Source organism: Leptidea sinapis, chromosome 13 (assembly GCF_905404315.1).
Source record: "Leptidea sinapis chromosome 13, ilLepSina1.1, whole genome shotgun sequence".
Classification (NCBI taxonomy): domain Eukaryota; kingdom Metazoa; phylum Arthropoda; class Insecta; order Lepidoptera; family Pieridae; genus Leptidea; species Leptidea sinapis.
The window spans coordinates 2,019,244-2,040,581 of NC_066277.1; the positions used below are offsets into that span (position 1 = coordinate 2,019,244).

General features: G+C 34.5%; 1 long non-coding RNA gene across 1 annotated transcript in view; it reads right to left on the bottom strand.

Moving 5' to 3' along the window:
* Positions 1-18,372, bottom strand: part of LOC126967742 (uncharacterized) — a 108,407-nt gene extending 90,035 nt beyond the window's left edge. The window contains exon 1 of the long non-coding RNA XR_007730071.1: positions 18,236-18,372. This is a non-coding gene — a long non-coding RNA (uncharacterized LOC126967742). The remainder of the gene's footprint in view (positions 1-18,235) is intronic.
* Between the last annotated feature and the right edge of the window lie 2,966 nt (positions 18,373-21,338).

The window sequence follows — 21,338 nt, forward strand, 5'->3', positions numbered from 1 at the left end:
GTGTAAACAAGTGTATCAAGATACCATTCTTGAGAAAGTAGTGAAACCCCTTAACAACACCATGTTCAATAACAAAGAATGGTACTTCCAGCAAGCTTCGGGGCGGGGTCATAAAGCTCGGTCCACGGTTGGAAACGAACGTTTCGGACTTCATCAGAGCTGAAGACTGGCCATCGTCTAGTCCCGATCTTAATCCGCTGGATTATGATTTATGGAAAGTTTTAGAGAGTACAGCTTGCTCTAAACGCCATGATATGATAATTTGAAGTCCCTAAAACAATCCGTCTGATTGGCAGTGAAGAATTTTCCCATGGAAAGAGTGCATGATTCTATTGATAACTGGCCTCAACGTTTGAAGGACTGTGTTGCAGCCAATGGAGACAACTCCGAATATGCTGTTTATATTTTAAATTGTTTTATATTTATGTAACAAACTAATACACTGTAAAAGTAATAAATGTTATTTACAATAGAAAGTTGCTGTAATTAAAAAAGCTAGTGTTCTTAGGTAGTACGGTATCTAGCTGGAGCGTAGGGGAAAACAAACCTTAATGTAAAGGATAAACAAAAAAATTTTTCTATCAATTGACATGAACGTCCGATGATGACTTGCATAAACAAGCATTGCAAATTTACATGAGATTTTGCTATCGTTGCCGACACACACTTGACTAATGATATTTAAACTGTAATAAAACACACAATAAATATCACCGCATTATTACATATTCATAAGTTTCACAAGCCGACCATCAAGTAGGTATTAATATTTAGCATATAAAATGACACCGCGTTAATAACAAGCCGGGATTTGTGCGAGGTGAATATTAAGATATCTCCCATTGTGATTGTACGCCAATGATCTAGCGATCACAGACCGATCTATTTGATTCACTCGTTTATGTATGTGCGAATTGCATTGTATTCTGTAATCAACATTAAAGGTTTCACTTTCTGAGACCTTTCGTCAATATTTTTATTTTTTATTGTTTAAAACAGATGTATTATGAAATTCAAAAGAATTGTTATAAAACGTTTGTGGGGTAAAGTTTACTATAATTTAAATGAAATTCATGATATTCACATAAACGCGATCGCCCTCAGGCTATTAAAGCTCTGTTCAAACTGAGGCTACTAAACGGGAGTCTCTCGCGCCGATTGTGTCAGCTAACTTGTATGGACGTGTTCAAATTGACGCGAGTAGTCGCTCAAGTTGAAGCGAAACAAGAGAGGGACGCCCGTCGGGATTGTTTTATCTCACAATGCATGATGTTTCTCCACTGAAGAATCAAAAATGACACGCGGGAAGTCGCGTCAGTTTGAGAGGCTAAGCGAGCGAGCGAATTACGCTAAAATGCGTCCCGATTCCCGCGCGTTATTCGCCTCAGTTTGAACAGAGCTTAAATGATAAATTTATGAAGGAAAAAACCCGCTGAGTTACAAGCGCCCGTTCTTCTCAGGTCTGGGGCATACTATTTCGAATGAGTGGGATTTTTGAAGTTCAATAAGTGATTTTTAAGTCCTGTTTTGAATTAAAATATTTGAATTTGAAAGGTAACTATAACATAAATGACTCTCTTAATGATACCACAGATTGAGAATGGAGCGACCGTCCTGATGCTATTAAATAATAAATTTTATTGTACGATAGTACGTTCTTCTCAGGTCTGAGGCATATTATTGCGAATGGGTGGTAGTTTTTGACGGTCAATAAATGATTTCATTCTTGTTTTGAATAAAATATTTGAATTTAAATCATCGGAAGTGACGAGACCGGCAAGAAACCTCTCTGAATTCTAGAAATATGAATAATTATAATAGGCATCGCAATTAAATTTGGAAAATAGCTTAAAAGCACGAAACTTATAATTTGTTTAATGTTATAAAGTTATTTTAATAATTATAACAAATAAACTTTTTATAAATATTATAATATCTTCATATTTACTGATAACCTCATAAAGTAAATATACTGCGGTGCAGCATGGTAGTACTTGAGGTACACCCTTACCGTGCTTTTAACACTACTCGCAAATAAAAAGCCAAGAGTGAGTCGATCTTGGCTCAACAAAAATTTTATAATTATTTTGTTTAAATACTAATCAATCGTACAAATTCGCAAGTTTTATTGAATTCAAGATACGCACCCTTGACTTAGAGAGTAAGCTGGTGAATGCGTGACGAGAGCGTTACGAAATAATGCTAATGCTAACGTTACGCGAACGGTGATTTTTTGACTTGGGGAGTAAGCTGGTTGGAAAGTGCGTGATGAGAGCGTTACGAATGAATGCTAACGTATTTATTATTTGGTAATTTCATTTTGTTCTTGAATAATTTTATAAATTAATATTTTGTTTTACATCAGCCGCTTGGTTTAAAGCACACTCCTTTTCTATCTGAAAGAAATATTCGATATACTTGTATTTTATTTGCGATTACAACCCGATAACAACACAATGTGCCCTTACTTAAAGATATAATGCCCCATATGACTGTTATTAAAATCACCGTATCCAGACCCTTCAAAAGCGGATCAAAATAAGATACATATACCATTATTTCAGCAGAGATAGGTGTGAAGACACTTTAATGTCCCGGATGAATATTGCACATAGAAATGTTCTATTATTTGACATTATGACCTTTTCGAATAAAAATATCCATGTAATTGCAAAAGTATAATACTTATGAGAGGAAAATAGCAATGAAATTCAATTGCACACATTAGGCGAGGCCCACGTGTGCGACGGCGCGGATCGACGACGATTCCTGCATGTAATGACATTAATAAAGCGTTAAACTAAGCGATGCGCGGGCGCATTCGAAGCTAGTGACGTCACGGAGTGCACACTACGGGATAACGCTCAAAAATATTAATAATAATTTATTTTTAACAGCAACCTATTTATTTTGTAACTCATGCTCTGTTAGGAAATAAAATAAAAATACGCAGTACTCGATTGCCTCCGTAGCTCCTCTTTTCTTTAAGTCCGTCTAAAATTGTTTTTTTTTTAATGAAAATAAGGGACGAGACGAGCAGCACGTTCAGCTGATGGTAATTGATACGCCTTGCCCGTTACAATGCAGTAATGTTAATCAAAACTGTTCTTCTTTTTTTTTATTTTATTAAAATGATCTCTCCTCTATTATATCACAATTTTCAAATATCAAAAGTTATTACGTATATATTTAGATTTCGACAAGACTGCTCCCACTTCTGATGACTGTATAGTTATAGGAGTGCACATCATATAGGCAATTAGAGAGTGTCCTCGTTAACCTTACGCTAGCTAGATACTCAATATCCAGATAACATATTCCAAAGCTCAACTACGACTAGTTAGATCTGCTCCGTTTGCGAAAACGCACTTAAATATGTGGCCAACACAATGATGAGGCATGACGTCATTCACTATGATTAATTTATCAGTTGACATGGTCGAATTAAATTGTATTATAAATCTCAATTTTTATCACAAAACCGGGTAAATTTTTGGAATCCTTTTAAATTATGCTTCAAATAATATGCCTATTCTGTTGGCGATCCTAAACACATGAATCCTTAGATATATTCGTGAAATTGTGATAAATGCGGTAGAATACACACAATGAAGCGACGTCTCTATGCAATGCCAAGTGATCTAGCTGTTCACAGAGCACTGTTAGATAACTCGAGTATATCTATATTGCACATCATTGTTTGTAGTGCATGTAGTGCACCAGAATAGAGATGATAGCAATACCCTCTAGGTATACCAAGAGCTGGCGGTTAAAAATACTTTCTATCATTTTGGTAAGCAGGGAGGTAACATAACAGAGGGGCTGTAGCTAGCCGGATCCGAACTGTTTCCATTTTTTTTTGGATCGGATGGCCAAGAACTGACTTCCATGAGTCCGAGACTACGTCTTTTGAATATGCGAAAATTATGAAATAATGACAATTATTATGTATTAATTGAATATACTAAACACCTCTTGCGCTCGGGTACACTCGGCGGTCCCGAGTTCAACCGATCGAGCCGTTTTCCTCAGATCGCGACGGATCAGCCGAACTACCTACGAAAAAATGTGTGTGGGGAAAAAGAAGTTTTTACTTCATAAACTTTTTATTCAGTTATTACAATAAATATTCTCAGCTCGAATGTGCAGTGTGAACTGCTCTGTGTGCGCGTGGGGCCCGCCTAATCCTATTTGTATTATTGGCCAATTACCGCGCTACACCCACCGACAGGATCTGACTGCAGCCAGCAACCTTGGCAGAGAAACATGCATCATCTTTTATATCTTCATTACTTGTTCACTTCACGTGCAACTCGTGAAAGTAAGTACCATTAGAAACGCACTCACAATTATTACTGTCGATCACCACACCTCCAGATGGTGTGAATGGTAATGTAGTTTACTTTCTAGCAATACCAGAAAAATCATAGGAGCGTTCCCTGCCAAAGCCAAAAAGGTACATACGCGTTTTTAGAGTTATAAAAAGGCATAAAACCCTAACCTGAGGTACTGACATCAAAAGAAGAAAACGTAACGGTGGATGGTCGGTCGGGAACACGTGGATGTATCGAAACAAATATTATTTAGGAGTCAGCTCTAATCCGACTGACATACTATTTCACCAAGGAGTCTACTATTTGGTAGCTTATTACCTGTATTGAGATCGAACGTACATGCTGAAGACTCAAACTACTTTAAAATAAAATCTTATTAAATTCCCACAGAAAGAACAAAAACCTACGTGTTTTTATGAGTGACAATAATCTCACCTTGAGTGATTTGTATAAAGGCACTTGAATTTCTAAAGAATTTAAAAACATAGGAATGTTCATTATTTAATGAATTAAGTGGCTGAATAAGAACGATCATTATCTATGTTGTGCTGAGGTAAAGGATGTTAAATAATCTTCAATTTAATGTTATAAGGATTGCTCAGGATTACTTTTATAATAGCTGTGGCCTACAATATTTAAATGAAGAATTATGAAGTCCTAATACGCCTATAATATTTCAGCTTTACTCTTTCTATACTAATAGATTAGATGAAGTTTTTGAGTTTGTAAGTAGAAAATATTCTTTGAAAAATTCCATACGAGTTCAGATCGGACAGAGATGGCAAGACTAGTTGCCCTTCAGCCAAGTGCGCTTATTCAATCATGCGCGACACTCTCACCAACAACCTACACAACACCCGATGGATGAATGTCTCAAGCTGTAGACAGTCGAAAGAAGCGATACTTGCACTGTCACCCAAACTGCCATAGACTTATCAGCCTCAACAGACGTGACATCCGTATAATGGTGGACACCCTAACGGGTCACACATCACTAAAGAAGCACCTTTTCACAATCGGCGTAACGGACAGTCCTAAGTGCAGGGGCTGTCTAGCCAAGGACGAAACGGTCACACACGTAATCCTGGAATGTGCGGGGGTGGCCAACTAACAGGCAAAAACCTTAACCAATAAGAGGTCGCTCCAGGAAGTCTGCGGACACCCCAGGAATGTTCAGAACTTCTGGAAGGAGCTGGGCTGGTTGGAGTGACTGGTCAATACTGCACATAAAATGGACCCATACTTACTTAACAACAATCACTTAACAAAAATTCGAAAGCTGCAATTATGCAAAACATTAACATCGAAATTAAATACATTAAAATTGCAATTAAATGTTAATTAATGAACGAAATAATAATTGAATCAAACATAAAAGCATTAAAGCAATTAGTAGAGTTGATACAAATTAATCCAATTGGATGCCAGTCGTATTGGAATGGAGCGATACAAATATAATTTCGTAGTAAATTGTGTTTGCTTTCAGAATCGAGATTTGATATTTGAACAGCCAGCGATATTGATATTCAATGATATTTGTACTTTATATTGTAGTTATAGTGCATTTGATTCTTTTTTTGTGTCATATGATATATTTTACACAAAACTTTCTCCCTTAATAATTAACTTTAGTAATGAATTTCATGCCAGTAATGAGCAGTAATAGCCGGCAACGCTTATGTGATTTTTCTCGTCTTGCATCAGGTGGCCCGTACGTTTGACTTTCTCTTCCATACAAAAGGATATCAGTGCTCATTTGATAGTAGGTGATCACCCCAACTTATTTAATTCAAATGGCCCATGTATATTTTTAACAAATTTAAATTAACTATCAAATAATTTTACATAGAATACACAAACAGTAATTTGTCACTGTAAGTATTCACTTCGACAATTCGCTGCTCTTTGTCTTGGTCTTGTCTACTGGTTCTACACAAGAATTTCAACATTCTGTTGTTGCACCAACAACAACTATGCTATCAATTTGTCGCATATATTATCTAAAATAAAATAATAGTTAAAAAAACTATTGATTTTAACTATTATTTGTTCTAATCTATTATTAATTCCGTGAAAACTATAAGTAACTGTAATTATTTTCTAAATTATTACACTTGACAATTTCCGAATATTAGATAAATCTGTTAAAGATTGAAATTTAAATTTACGATAGATGAAGATTATATAAATAAATAAAAAATCTTATTTTGCAAATTGAAAAATGGGATATCTTTTATCAAATTATTGTATTGTCATCGGTCCTCGATAAATCTACGAAGTTTGAACGAAATCTGGCCCTTTAAAGTGGGTCAAAATCGCACCCAAATGAGTCGTTTACAAACAAACATACATACAGGTGAAGCTAATAAAAAGCGTGTAAAAATATTGTTATTTATGTCCTACGGCTCTTCCTATATTCTATACACACCAAAGAAACGAACAATACCGTAATTTCTCTACTTTAAACATTTTTTTTGTTGATTCATCGTATATCCAGAAGCGACAAAACGACCGGTTGCTCGGACATGAAGCCTGAATACTCTGTCACGTATGACCATGTCATAGATTTGGATATTTTGGTATGAAAACCCCGTGTCCCAGTCGTCGCTACCCTCTCCACTAAAGCACTTGTATTTTGGAATATGCGTATTGAATCGCCGCGAAACAAGAGATAAATCAATGCTTAAATAAATAAAATCTAGTTTTATTAATTAGCAATTGGTTGCAGTGAACGCTGCTGGCGTGCGGCGCTAGACCCTCAGAATGTGGCACCAATTGAACGCTTCTATAAACAGCTAATTTAAACATTCAATTGATATCGATTACACTCTATAAAAGTTCAATATTAAATGAACGAGCTATCAAGGCATTGTGATTAGAGTTATTGATAGTTTAGAATATGTTGCATAGCGGCTACTAACGCGTCTCGAGATACTTAATTTGTTTCAATTTATTAAATGTCGTTACATTTTTATTGATCACTATCTGATGTCATATTATTTGATTTTGTTTTAATTATTAGGCTATTGAGTCACTCGTGCTGTAATGTTCCATTTCGAAGGCGACGGTGTTCGTAAATAAAAGAGCTTTGGCCATTCGATTATCTTATTATTCGAAGATCAGTTGGGTTATTCACTGGTTCCTTATATTTTTACATTTTAAGCCTCGCTAGTGCAAGCAGTCACGGCCCCTGTATTTGATGTTTTATTTATTTAGAGAATTGGTAAGAACGTCAGGTCAAACCAGAATACAATATTTAAATTATTTTTCAATATACTCGATTTGTTTTAATGAGAATAAGGGGTGACACGAGCCGGACGTTCAGATGATGTTAATTGATATGCCCTGCCCATTAGGTACAATGCAGTGCCGGTCAGGATTTTTTAAAGACCCAAAAATTCCGATCTAAAAATTCTTAAGTTTCATTTGCCCAGTAATTTCACTAGCTTCGGCGCCCTTCAGACCGAAACACAGCAATGCTTACACATTACTGCTTCACGGCAAAAATAATCTAGCCAGCAACCTGTGCAAAGAAGCGTCCCACTGGTATTATTACAAGAAAAAACCCAGTTAGGTTAGTGGGCAAAAAAAAAATATTTATATATGTAGGTTATATGTAGGTAAGGAGGAGGTGTTACAGGTGTCCATGGGCGTATGCCCACCACTTCTCACCACGTAAGCCTCTTTTCCAAAGCCTATTTCCGAACCGATACTATTTAAAGTCCTTCAAGCATAAAGGATACGTATGCATGCTCATTTTTATCTCAAAACAAAAAGAAACTACTACCCATGAAAAATATTTGATTATTTCGACATATTTATTAAAATAAAGTGTTTTCTTAAATCTCCACGACCGTTATTTATAAGTTAAATTTGTAAATTTGGATAGTTGTAATTTGTTCATACTTACCCGTCCTGTAACATTCAAATATTTTACGTAATGAAAAAATAGCATAGCATAAAGGTAGAACCGTTGCTTTCCTATACTATTGTGTTTATGTCAAAGTTTATTAAGACATTGCTGTTAAAATAGAGTAAGGCGTAACGTTTTGATAGAATATAATATAATTCTTGTATTGAACAAGCCGTCGTTTGATTTTAATGCACTTCAGTGTTTATTAGTAAACCTGCCTAGTAGATGTTGTAGCAAGGAGATCTTATTCTGCTGCAATACCAGAGGAATCACAAGAGCGTTGTCGGCTCGTCGTGTCGTATCATCCTGGACACATCGCACAAGGAAGTTCATTCCACAGCTTGTTCGTACGTGGAAGAAAGTTCCTTGAAAACTGCACTGTGTAGGAACGCCACACATCCATATGGTGGTGATGATATCCTAATTTATGGCATATCTTGTGAAGGTGGAATTCGGTGGCAGGTCAAACAGCTCTTGGAAATACTCCCCGTGAAAGATGCGGTAGAAGATACACAATAAAGTGACATCTCTACGCAACGCCAAGTTATCAAGCCGTTCTCAGAGCACTGGGTAAATTAACTGGGATAATTCGAGCAGCTCCGCGTTGCTCGTGATCAAATGGTTCGAGCTGATAATGGGGTTCGCCAGACCAGAGATGACAGCAATATTCCATGTGTGGCCGGACCTGCGCTTTGTAAAGCGCTAGAATGTGGGCCGGCTTGAAGTATTGCCGTGCTTTATTAATAACGCAGATTTCTTCGAAGCCAGTTTGATTTTTCTTTCCAAATGACCGCGGAATTGGCAATCACTCGAGATTATGAATTAAATTGAAGCTAGTGAAGCCGGCTTGGGCCCACTTCTAACAGTACATAAAGTTATATTATATTATAGTAAAAATATTTTAATCATCTATCAAGTTAGCCCAATTCCCAATCGTCCATGACGAAAATATCAATAATTTTATCATATATAAAAATATTACACATTGTAAAAAATTTATGGCAACCCTAGGTCTGCGTTCGTGAGCTGTCACTCATAATTTGCGTGAACGGGTCTCAGTGGCATTTAATCGGTTTAAAGGACGATACGCTTATGTTATTTTTTCAAATATTTATATTTTACTTCGTCAATTATTCAATATTTAATGCGATTACTTTTGTGTTAAATTCTTTATAAGATTAAACTTACATTATCAATCAAATTATGCGATAAAAAGCGTACCATGGTCGGATCGACAATGTACTGAATAGAGGTCAGTACAAAGAATGATTAAGCTTATATGAAAGAGCAGGTGCAGGTGGGGAGAGGCTCAAAGACGAAATTACTATTTAATCTAGCCTCCAAGACATAAAGAAAGAAAGACCATTTACTAACTTAAGTCCTACTATTCAGTTAAGTCAAGTAAGTAAGTCTTTTGTGGGGTGATGATCACAGAAAATGTTCAAAATAATAAAATACTCGTAGTATTACGAAATTCAAAAGAATTGTTATATGACGTGTATGTGGTAAATGTTACTCATACATGACTTTCTTAATGATACTACATATTGGGAAAGGAGCGACCGCCTTCAGGCTACATAAATTTTAAACTTGATTCAATCGAAATTTTATGAAAAAAAAATTAGCCCGCTGAGTTTCTTGCGTTCGTTCTTCTCAGGTCTGAGGCATAAATTTCCGAATGGGGGTTGATCAAAATCTAGTTAAATACTTTTTTTATGGAATGGGAGGACAAACGAGCGTACGGATCACCTGTGGTTAAGTGATCACCGCCGCCCACATTATCTTGCAACACCAGAGGAATCACAGGAGCGTTGCCGGCCTTTAAGGAAGGTGTACGCGCTTTTTTTGACGGTACCCATGTCGTATCGTCCCGGAAATACCGCACAAGGAAGTTCATTCCACAGCTTTGTGGTACGTGGAAGAAAGCTCCTTGAAAACCGCACTGTGGAGGACCGCCACACATCCAGATGGTGAGGATGATATCCTAACTTGTGGCGTGTCGTGCGAAGGTGGAATTCGGTGGCAGGAATCAGATCTAAACTTTCAATGAGTGATTTCATATTCATTCATCCTACTTTCAAAAAAATATTAAATTTGAATTTGAATAACGCACTTTTAACTGTCACTATTGAAATAATATATGTAACTAGCTGACCTAGGCTCTTTTCTGTCAATAGAAAATAAAATATTATGTATTAAATATTATAGTCAGTTAAACTAAGGATAGATAGGTTATTGAAAACGACCGGTAGTGTACAGCCATGAGAAATATGTAATCAAAGTTAATGAGTTACAAATGAAACAAAAACGTATTTCTGATTTTATGTTTTTATAATACTCTTTTACAATATCGCTTTATAATTGCCAATTTTTTGAGGCATTAAAATGGATATAGTATGTTATCTTTAAGAGATAAACATATGCCCTTGCGGATTTTTCTGTAGACCTACATAAGATACACGACTCCATCATACATTATATTGTTATATCTCAAAGGGTTTTCGTTGAAAGCTCCCAGGCGGCTTTTTTTTCCGTCATCTCCAACAAATATCGTTAATTTAAACACAATTGTAGACAAAAACTTAACAAATTATATACTAAAATCTTCCTCGAGAACCACGCTATTCATTGGTGAAAACAACATAAAAATCGGTGTGTAGTTTTTGAGTTTATCGCAGACAGACAGACGCCGAGAAGGAGCCTTTTGTTAGTCGCTAATCGCAACCAATAAATAAAAAAATTATAACTAATTATATAATTTCAATGAGATTCAAGAGAATCTTCAAATTCTGGATCGTTATAAACAAATAAGATCTGGTAATACTTTCTATGTGGTCTCATGTAGTCATGTAGATGCGTGCAACCGTAACCGTAATGCACAATTATAATCAATTATTCTCTGTGTCACGACGCAATTGACTCTACTTTATCGAATCATGTCTGCCGGATGAAACTTTATTATTCTTTTTGTTTTCAGAAATAATTTTCTTTTATTAATTGGTCTTATTATATTTAACTGCTACATAGTCTTTGATTTTTTATCATTAAAATTATAACTATTTCCGCTTTATATATTACTCACTATTTGTTCGGCCTTTTTAAATGATACTTTCATCGGCATATAAATGTCAAAATTTATGTGTGTTTGGCATACCAAAACGACATAAGACATATCCTAAAGAAACGAACAAGGGCTGTAAAATCAAAGAGGATGTAAATACTGCATAATTAAAAGTTTAGTAAGAAACGTGCAGTGAGATTTGACATAAGTTTGAAATAGTAATTACAATATGGCGACGAAGTATAATCCGGCTAAGTTTGAAAGCGTACTGTTGCTTAAAACGTAGTGGATTTCGGCTATCTCCGTTTTTTACAAGATTATAGCAGTCATCTGTCAATAGATTGACAGATGACGGCTATAATCTTGATAGATCAATGACTGCACATTTTATACAATCGAGTGAATCGCTTTTTTCTAATCTTTCGATAGGCTGGGTGAAATAACAGAAATATTTTAAACAAAACGGGAAAACTTATTATAGAAAAAAAAAATTACATTATCGTGTATTTTTTGACGTTCTGAATTTGATAAAATACTGACATTAACTTTATGTAATGTTACGTAATAGTTAAGCTCTAAAGTAGTTTAACTCTCTGGCTGTGGCTTCAGGTTTAAAGAAGACGGCTCTCACGGAACGCGAGAGGTTGCGGGTTCGAGTCCCGTAACGTTTATAAAATTTTAATTCCAGAAGAACAAATTGTTTATTTAATTAATTTAAATGTAATGATAATATTATTATTAAGAGACCTCAAATACTTGGAGAGTTTCTCCTATCCCAGGGTCGTTTCTTTTCGAACCGATGTTAGTGATTTAAATGTTATCAAAAATGTATTTTCAAAGAATAAATTTTGAAAAATGGATGACTATCATATATAGTTTATAGATCTTATTTATATACTCCTATATTTAAAAGTACTACAAGTAACGGTTTCCATATTTATAAATTTATTACGTGTTCTTAGAGACAATATCAACTAATAATATAAATGTGAATGTGTTGTTACGTTGTCACGCCTAAACCAAGGAACCGATTTTAGTAAAACTTAGTACAGAGATAGATTAGATCTTGAAAAAGGACTTAGGCTTCCTTTCATTGCAACAAAAAATAAATAGAGGGGTTGAAATATGCGATGGCAATTTGTAAGGAAATTCATCATTATCGAAGATAATACCATGAAACTTTGTATTTAGGCACTTGATAAGAAACAATTTATAAACATTTGTTTGAGCATTTTTGAAACTTTGACCTACATGGCGACGAAATAGGAGATTAAAGTTCACAGGGGAATACTATTCAGCAGTCGTCGAGTTGCGGATATTAGCCCGATTATACGATACCATACTATTAAAGAGACTAACTACTTAAAGCTAGTAAATATATAAAATATAGTTTTGATTTTGCAGGAGCGTTAAAATCTTAGGCTTAAAGGCACTTATTTAACTGTTTTTCTCCACGCATTCCTGAAAAAAGGACGCTGACAGACAACAAAGTGTATTTATTTTTAACCGACTTCTAAAAAGGAGGAGGTTCTCAATTCATCATTAATTTTTTTTTATGTTTGTTACGATTTGGGTGAAGTGAGTGACGTTGTTGGGTGAACCGATTTTGACAATTCTTTTTTATTTGAAAGCTGGTGCTTCCCATGTCATCCCATTGTATATATTTGGTAAAGATCTGACAATGGCATCCATGAGACAAACCATAAAAGTCTTAAATTTGCTATACATACATAATTAATTAATAACTAATTAATTAACTAAGTTAATTAATTATATTGTATAAAAATACGCAATTATATTTATACTTTTTAGTGCATATTATATCTATTGATTTGGAATAGTCTTTTTGGAGTCGGTTGTTTTTTTGTGAAAATTTTTTTTCATTAAAGATATGGAAGCCTAAATAAATTAAAGCTGCTAGAATAGCTGTTGTAATTTTATAGAGAAAATGCAACGATATCGTATACAGTTATTTTTATCAATTCATTTTAGATAGACACGGAGCTCTGAGGGAATGTTGGTTATATTCGGGACTTTACCTGTTAAATTCTAGTTGGGGAACCATAGAACAGTCTACCGAGTTAGTCCTCATTTAGATGCGATGCAAGTATTAAGTAGGAATTAGCAATATTAGCTGGATTGCATTAAAAGTTTTGGGAGCTTTTAGTTAAATGGAAGTAAGCGAACTGATTCACCGCTGCTGTTTTACTCAAATTATAATAAAACTTATTTTAACTAACGTACGAATAAATCATAGTATTTAAATTTAAAAATAACAATCTTCATTTAGCCTCTTTGCTTTTTAAGCTTGGTTTTTTTAGTTTTTCAATGGACGAAGGGTAATTTAAGAATGTCGGTCTCAGTGAGTCATACATTTTTGTGCCATTTGGTGTCGAGACACTTGGCCCGTGGGGCCAGAGGCGCGGAGAATGTACAAAGTACTATCTTCACGCCTCAATAGGGTTTCTGGAAGCCCAAGCGCTGGCAGCTATTTCAATCAACGGATCAGTCTAGCTATCAAACACGGAAATGCTGCCAGTATTCATGGTACGCTTCCCTATAATGATAGTGTTAATTATATGTTATCGTAGTATTAGTAAATATAGTTATAAAATTTGTTTTGTTTGAATAAATTACACTCTTAACAAAACAATACTATGATTACATTAAATTAAAACTATCATTTCGGTCATCATCATCATTATCGGTTCCCCTTTGCGCTAAAGACTATTGCGCGCGTACTTATACGTTACTACAATATTATCATTGTTCTAAGACGAAAAAAGCAATTTGCGAGATAGAGTAACAAAAAAAGTTTTCACACAAATATATTTTTATAAAAAGAGCACTCGCACGGAACATGAGAGCCCGCGGGTTCAAGTCTCGCATCGTTGATAAATTTTATTTTCGAATTTAATTTGTAACCTTAAAATTAACAAATTGTTAAGTATTTTCTCGTATAAAAGCATGGGGTAATTTTTAAGATATCTTCAAAACGACTCATCCTTTACAAATATTTGTGAATAAAACATAAAGCAAAGTGACCTCAAGAAACCCATGTTTATTACTTAATCACACTTTTAGTAATTAATGCTTTTTTATAAATATTTTCTAGTTTATAGTTTTGTTGTCTTTTGCGTGTATTGTAGTTTTTTTACTAGTTTTCAGTTTAGTCGTGGTTTTGTAAAATTTTAATTGTAGAAGCAGGAAGTGCTAATTTCTAATGTCTCGTAGCATTTCGTAGCAATCGTAGATACATGTAGCACGCATTTTCATTTTCAACCAGACAGTGCAGGATTTTCTAAATAGTTTAATAAGTTGTTATTTGAGTAAGTAATGATACTAAGCTTCAAAAATGAAAAAAAAAGAAAAAAATTACACAAAAAAGATCAATTGACTACTTATGAAACTTAACCGAAAGTTAAATAATTAATTACGTAACCACCGCCGGTTGCACGGATTATGGGACGTGGAAGTCGAAAGCAGAAAGAACACACGGACCGGTTGCCGCTTGCGCTTAACTAACAAAAAGTCACACAGTGTATCCACACTTTATTTATTTTTAGGGAAATTTTATTGAAAATTAGTTAATTTTCTCTGTTGCATTATTATAACGAGAATCTTTTGTTATTATAACGAGAGTTTTCTTCTTAAATATCCTTAATGCTAGTCACCCTGTATAATGAGAAAGACTTATTAATGTGTCAATACTTACGATGACTTGGGTAAAGAGAAAAAGGTAGTATTTTTTTTAACTCCTCGAAATTTAACATATTGCGGTATATTATGTTCAGGTATTTTCATTAATGATTTTGGTTGAAAGTTTGTCAGTTATTTAAAATAATAATATCCATTGGAATTGCTCAATGGAATTTTTAATAAGATTTTTTTTAAACACAGACGCATTTAAGCTTTTTAGTGTTGTTGATTCAAATAACAAACCATTGGGAGGCTCCTTCGCACTGCATTATGGGTACCACTACGGCGCCTAAGTCTGCCGTGAAGCAGTAATGTGTAAGCATTAATGTGTTTCGGGCCAAAGGGCGCCATAGCTACAGATTATTGGGCAAATGAGACTTAACATCTTATGTCTTAAGGTGACGAGCGCAGCTATAGTGCCGATCAGAATTTTTGTGTTTTTCAATAATACTGAGCGACACTGCATTCTAATGGGCAGGGATCAATTACCATCAGCTGAACATCCTGCTTGTCTTGCCCCTTATTTTCATTAAAAAAAACAAGCCGATGATTATGTTATATGTTCACTGCCGCCTTTACTCTCTTATAACACTAAATAAATCATAAGAACGTTTTCTTAGGAAGCACAAACATAAAAAAAACCTACATAAGAGACAGTTTGAGTCTAAGTCGCTTATATCTTTTCGATTTTGTTGTGAATATAATTGCGTTCGGCGCCGCCGCGATTGCATACTAATTTGTAGTCCATTGTAATTGAACACCGGCAAAATGATTCTTATTGGCATTTATTCTATTACAAGTGATTGAGACCAACCCTTTTACTATAGGCCTTTACAAAATCCTTATCTTTTACCGAAGTGGGTTCCAAAGAGTTTGATCAGGTTAGTAATAGAAACTGACTTTCACCACCGGATGTCAGATAAAATTTCAGATTTCTTTTTCTTTTTTTATTTATTTAAGGGCTTTTGTTTCCGAAGCGGTAGCAGTATCTAGTATATTAGAAATGACATCAAAAGTAATTCTATAGGAATCAATTTTGAGAAAATAAATGCCTTTTATGCCTTTAGGTATATTTAGGTCCTAGGATCTTAGTATATTAACACTCAAACAAAAGATAAACAAAATTACTAACTTAACAAACAAAAAAATCCTATATTGCACTTTGATGTAGAAGAAACAGCGTATAAAAACATATCGCTGTATTATTTTTTGAGTTATTAATATTACTACAGTTCCAATACATCAGTAATGGCTAAAGACATGCTTTTCTTTCTTGCTTTCTGGTTCAGATGAACTGCTGTGGTTTGCTTTTTTGTACAGGATTGCAACTAGGTGGGTTTTTGGTTTGTAGGGTGCCGTAGCTAGTAGAATTAATGGGCTTATCAGACTTAACATCATACACGTGTCTCAAAGTGACTCAAATGCAATTAGACTCAGTATTTCTTGCGGATCTGAATGTTGGGCAGGGCGTATCGCTTACCATGAGGTGTAACATGAGAGATGTCTTAGAAGCGTAGTCAGCAGTTAGGTCAGTGTTTCTTTTTTATAAAAACTAACTACAAATTTGCGGTTTAACATTTCTTAAACTAAAAAAATTAACTAAATTCATTATAATTAGAATATTTATTAATCACGGAATCCTTCATTAAAATCTTTACAATTATAAGGCTACTGGAAACCCAAGCGTTGGCAGCTATTTCGGTCAACGGATCAGCCTAGCTATCCAACGTGAAAATGCTGCAAGTATTCTTGGTACGCTTCCACGTAATGATAGTTTTAATTTTATGTAGTCATAGTATTGTAAATATAGTTATAAGAAGTGTTTCAATAAACATAATACTTTATACACGTGATATGTATATATATTAGATATAAACTTGCAGCACTCGGTTACAGCTGTTTTGTTATTTTAATCAGTATTCCCAAGCATTGCAAACGAGTCTTGAAAACAGGACGTAACCAACATTAATTTCAGTTTGATCACTGCGAGTTTTTCCGATGTAATGAATATTTAAGTGTGGTTCAAACACTGACTTAATGCAGGCTCAAAAGTGAAAATTATATGGTAATTCTTTTGAATATTAATTTTGCCAGTGGGCTTCTTTACATAGAATACCGGGTGGGTATACACCGGGTGTGCATTTTTTTGCTATCAAGTAGTAATGTTCAAATATTATTGTTTCGGTTCGAGAGCGCTGTAGATAGTAATGTTACTATTATACTACTGGACTAACTAGACAGAAATTTATCACTGAGTAATGAGTGTAATTGATCAGCCGCTCAAAATATTGGATTTTTCTAGAATCCTGAGCAGCGCTGCAGTGCAATGGGCTGTCTCTTAGATTTATTTATACGTCTAGAAAGCCTATTATAGCTGTGAAAACGTCTAAAAAAAATAAATTTAAAACTAACCTTTATTTTGAGCAATGCACGCACACAAAGTGTCACGCACACTAAACTAATATTCCTAGCCTGTTTTTATCGGTTGTCTAACAGTAAGACTCTCTATCTAGAATCTAAGGACAGCCTGTTATTTAACAACTGGTTTAGTTTGTTACAAGTCGTGTAACAACCTACACCAGTAATTATCCTCGTGTAAAATGTTTAAATATTTCTACGCAATTGCAATTACATTGGGACGAACTAGTATATGTTCATGCAAACAAATAAATAAATATAATACTTAATATAAATCCTTCCATTTTTGTAATAAAAGTAAAACATTAGTTTTCAAAAAAAAATATTTATTATTCCTGAAATATTTTTTTATATTTGTTTGGTTTACGTATTCGACAGTTTTATATATATGTGGAGATAAATATTAATTATACGTGCTTTTAATAATAAATATTGATTATTTTTTACGTAAATCTACAATATCTTCAACAACTACGGTTGTGTTTTTTTTTTAATTTATTTCTTGACCATGGATCCTTCTGTCGGAATAAAAAAATGGTCTTCAGCTGTAATATGATTGATGTTGACGTTAACTATCGCTAGACTTAACATTAAATAATTCTTATACTTTCACTGTGTTGCTGCCCTTGTCACTAAGTTATTAATAAGATAGTATTTCTACAATTACTCCTCCTCCTTTCATTCTTAGTTTAATTTTTCATTTCTTACTATAATATTGATTCGCTACCCTTATACCTAAAATTTGCATATTAAATATATTGTCTACGTGTAAAAATTTAAAAAATCACTAAACATTCGAAGCACCTTTACCTTATTAGCGTCGGAAAATATTTTGCCTAACGGAGGCGGGAACTTTTCCCGCCTTACCACGTGCGAGAAAGCGCGGTCACCGCGTTGTCATCACATACACACGTCCACACGCGCCGCGAGATATATAACAACTGAACTCCGCGACAAGCGAACCGAGCGGAGAATAATCGCTCTGAAACCGCCCTCAGCAAACAAAACCCCACCCGTAAGTATTTTAACGCGAACCCCCTTCCCCTCAAACCCCCGCGCGCTGATTTAATACCGAACGCGGGCACTGATTCACTTAGAACGCGACTCTTTCTCACTCTACAACCGCCTCCCTCACTCCGCTAAGACGCTGGAAAGAGACAGTGTCAATTTCGAATTCTTTCTTTCAATTTGCATGCGGGGGTCGCATCAAACTTTTTGTCCTATTACGTAAATTATTTATTCGTTTGAAAATACATTTAACGGATACTGGGATGATTGAGGATGAATTAATTTAGTTAGTTGGTGGTAGAGAGGTAGGATTAACGAAAGCCGTGTAATTTAATTTGGACAAAACTTTGATCTACGTAGTAACTTGCGTAGATACCCAAATTAAATGATCAAAATGCATTAAAAAGAACTGAAATAATAGAATGAGATAAACACATAGGTACATATATTATATATTTTAAAGTATATTTTTATTAAATGTATATTTTTTTAAATACAGATTACAAATAATTACAATTTTTCAGATGAGATTTTTATATGCAGCAATATTTTTAGATGTTGCTTGATTCGAACCTGGCTTGATTCTGAATTCGAATTAGCCTCTGGCGTACATATTTGTGTATTAAGTTACTTTGGCTGTATACTTCCGCCTCGCTCTACTAGCCGCCTCTAACTAATCGAACGTTACCAACTCCAGCGTAACAGCTTAGTTTCATTAAATATCCAAGCTGTGTTCCTAATAAACGCGATGGTTAGTTATTCCAAGTATAAGTTTTTAACTCTGTGTTACCTTTATCACGATAGACCCACATGACAAGAGGAAATAATTATTTTAAACTCGTAGTGCTGCATTGCATATTCTTTTTATGGATTAGGAGGACAAACGAGGGTACGGATCACCTGTTGTTAAGTGATAACCACCGCCCACAATCTCTTGCAACACCAGAGGAATCACAGGAGCGTTGCCGGCCACTTAAGGAAGGTGTACGCGCCTTTTTTGAAGGTAACCATGTCGTATCGTCCCGGAAACATAGCACAAGGAAGTTCATTCCACAGCTTTGTAGTACGTAGAAGAAAGCTCCTTGAAAACCGCACTGTGGAAGAATTTTACATTGCAATTATTAATATAATAGAGTATGTTATCACTTAAAGGACTTCTATCTGTTGGGATATAAAATCCGCAGAGATTATTTTTATTATAATAAAAAATTCAAATACTTCTACTATTCAAAATAGGTTCAAAAATCCAAATTCAAATATTTTTATTCAGGGATATTTCAATAACAATCTCTTAAGGAACGAAGAACGTCCACAATAAACTCTGCGGTCTTGTTCTTTCTTCTTCTTTGTTATTTTTTGAATGAAATTTCGTTGCAATATAATTTAGTACAATAAAATTTATTATTAAATAGCCTGAAGGCGGACGCTCCATTCCCAATCAGTGGTATGTTTAAGAAAGTCATTATGAATTTTAAAATAACTTTTTACACAACAGATTACCATCACAATCATTATTAGAATGAGCCTGTCTCATTAGACGGTGTTATTAGTAAAAGAGATATCTTGTGATTTATTGGTTTATTACCTACATTGTTTTATTAAGGATTTCTAGTACCTACCTTTCAATAATACATAAAATATTATCATATTTTTTGGTAACTAATTTAATTTGTATAAATAATCCCACACTTTTGTCTTTCAACTTATTGACTTTTAATAAGTGATGTCATATCCTATTTTGAATAAAAATATTTGAATTTTTTTGAACTCTTAAACAACAAATAGTCAATATTATTACAAATTCGATAGTTATCTATGTATCTTATAACTACATGGAGAAGTACCTCTAGCTATATATGGTCTTCTCCGTCAGTTCTATTCCACCATTGAATACTTTTTGTAAGCAAACGCATCGTTCAGCAGGAAAACAGCAGCCGGTAATTGATCCCACAAAGTGGCCGTACGTGGCTAGAACTTAGAAAGACTTCAAATCGGTTTGTAAATAACAGATTTGGTTTTTTTGTGGGGTAGGAGGCTGGAGTATATGAATTTTGATGGTAGCTGATCAGAACTGCAAGGCGAAGCTCTCATTGTTATGGAAGATGACGACAAACGAGCGTACGGGTCACCTGATGTTAAGTGATCACCGCTACACATGGAAATCATAGGAGTGTTGCCGACCTTTTAGAAGCGTATATATAGCGAAGGTATATGTACTTTTTTGAAGGTACCCATTTTGTACTTTTTTCTCCTAAGCAAACTAAATAAACATTTATTTCAGGATTTTTTTTATTTAATTAATACGATACATGCTTAAACATACATAGATACAATTAAACATCCGCGACTCGGAAACAAACAAACATACATATTCATTATTATAAATGAATGCCCGGATTCGAACCCAGGAATTCTAGCTTAGTAGGTAGGGTCACTAACTACTAAGCTGTAATGGTTGTCAAAGCAATATTGTTATCGTTTGAGCAAATCATTTAACCGTGATTTATTTCTATCATTACCAAGGTAGTAGGTAGGTAATAGTAGCCGTCAGTTGTTCGCCAGATAAAGAAATCTTGCATATTCGAGTGCACTATCAGTGAATTGCAAAAGAACTAGCTTATTTGAAAAAATCACTATATTAATGGTACGTTACTCTAATTTACCATTTACAAACTTATTTGCAAAAAAACGAGTAGTTTTAATTTTTTCCGTCCCTTTAGAAAATACAATACCAAAAGAGGTTTGAATCATTTGAGAATATGTTTAGTACCTTTGTGAAGTGTTGTAGTATATAAATAAGTTTATTCCAAATTCAAATTTAAGACATGGACTTTAACTTAAATTGCAAAATATGCGTTTCGTAGCGGGAATCCTTGATAGTTCGTATTAACTCTAAATCATTTTT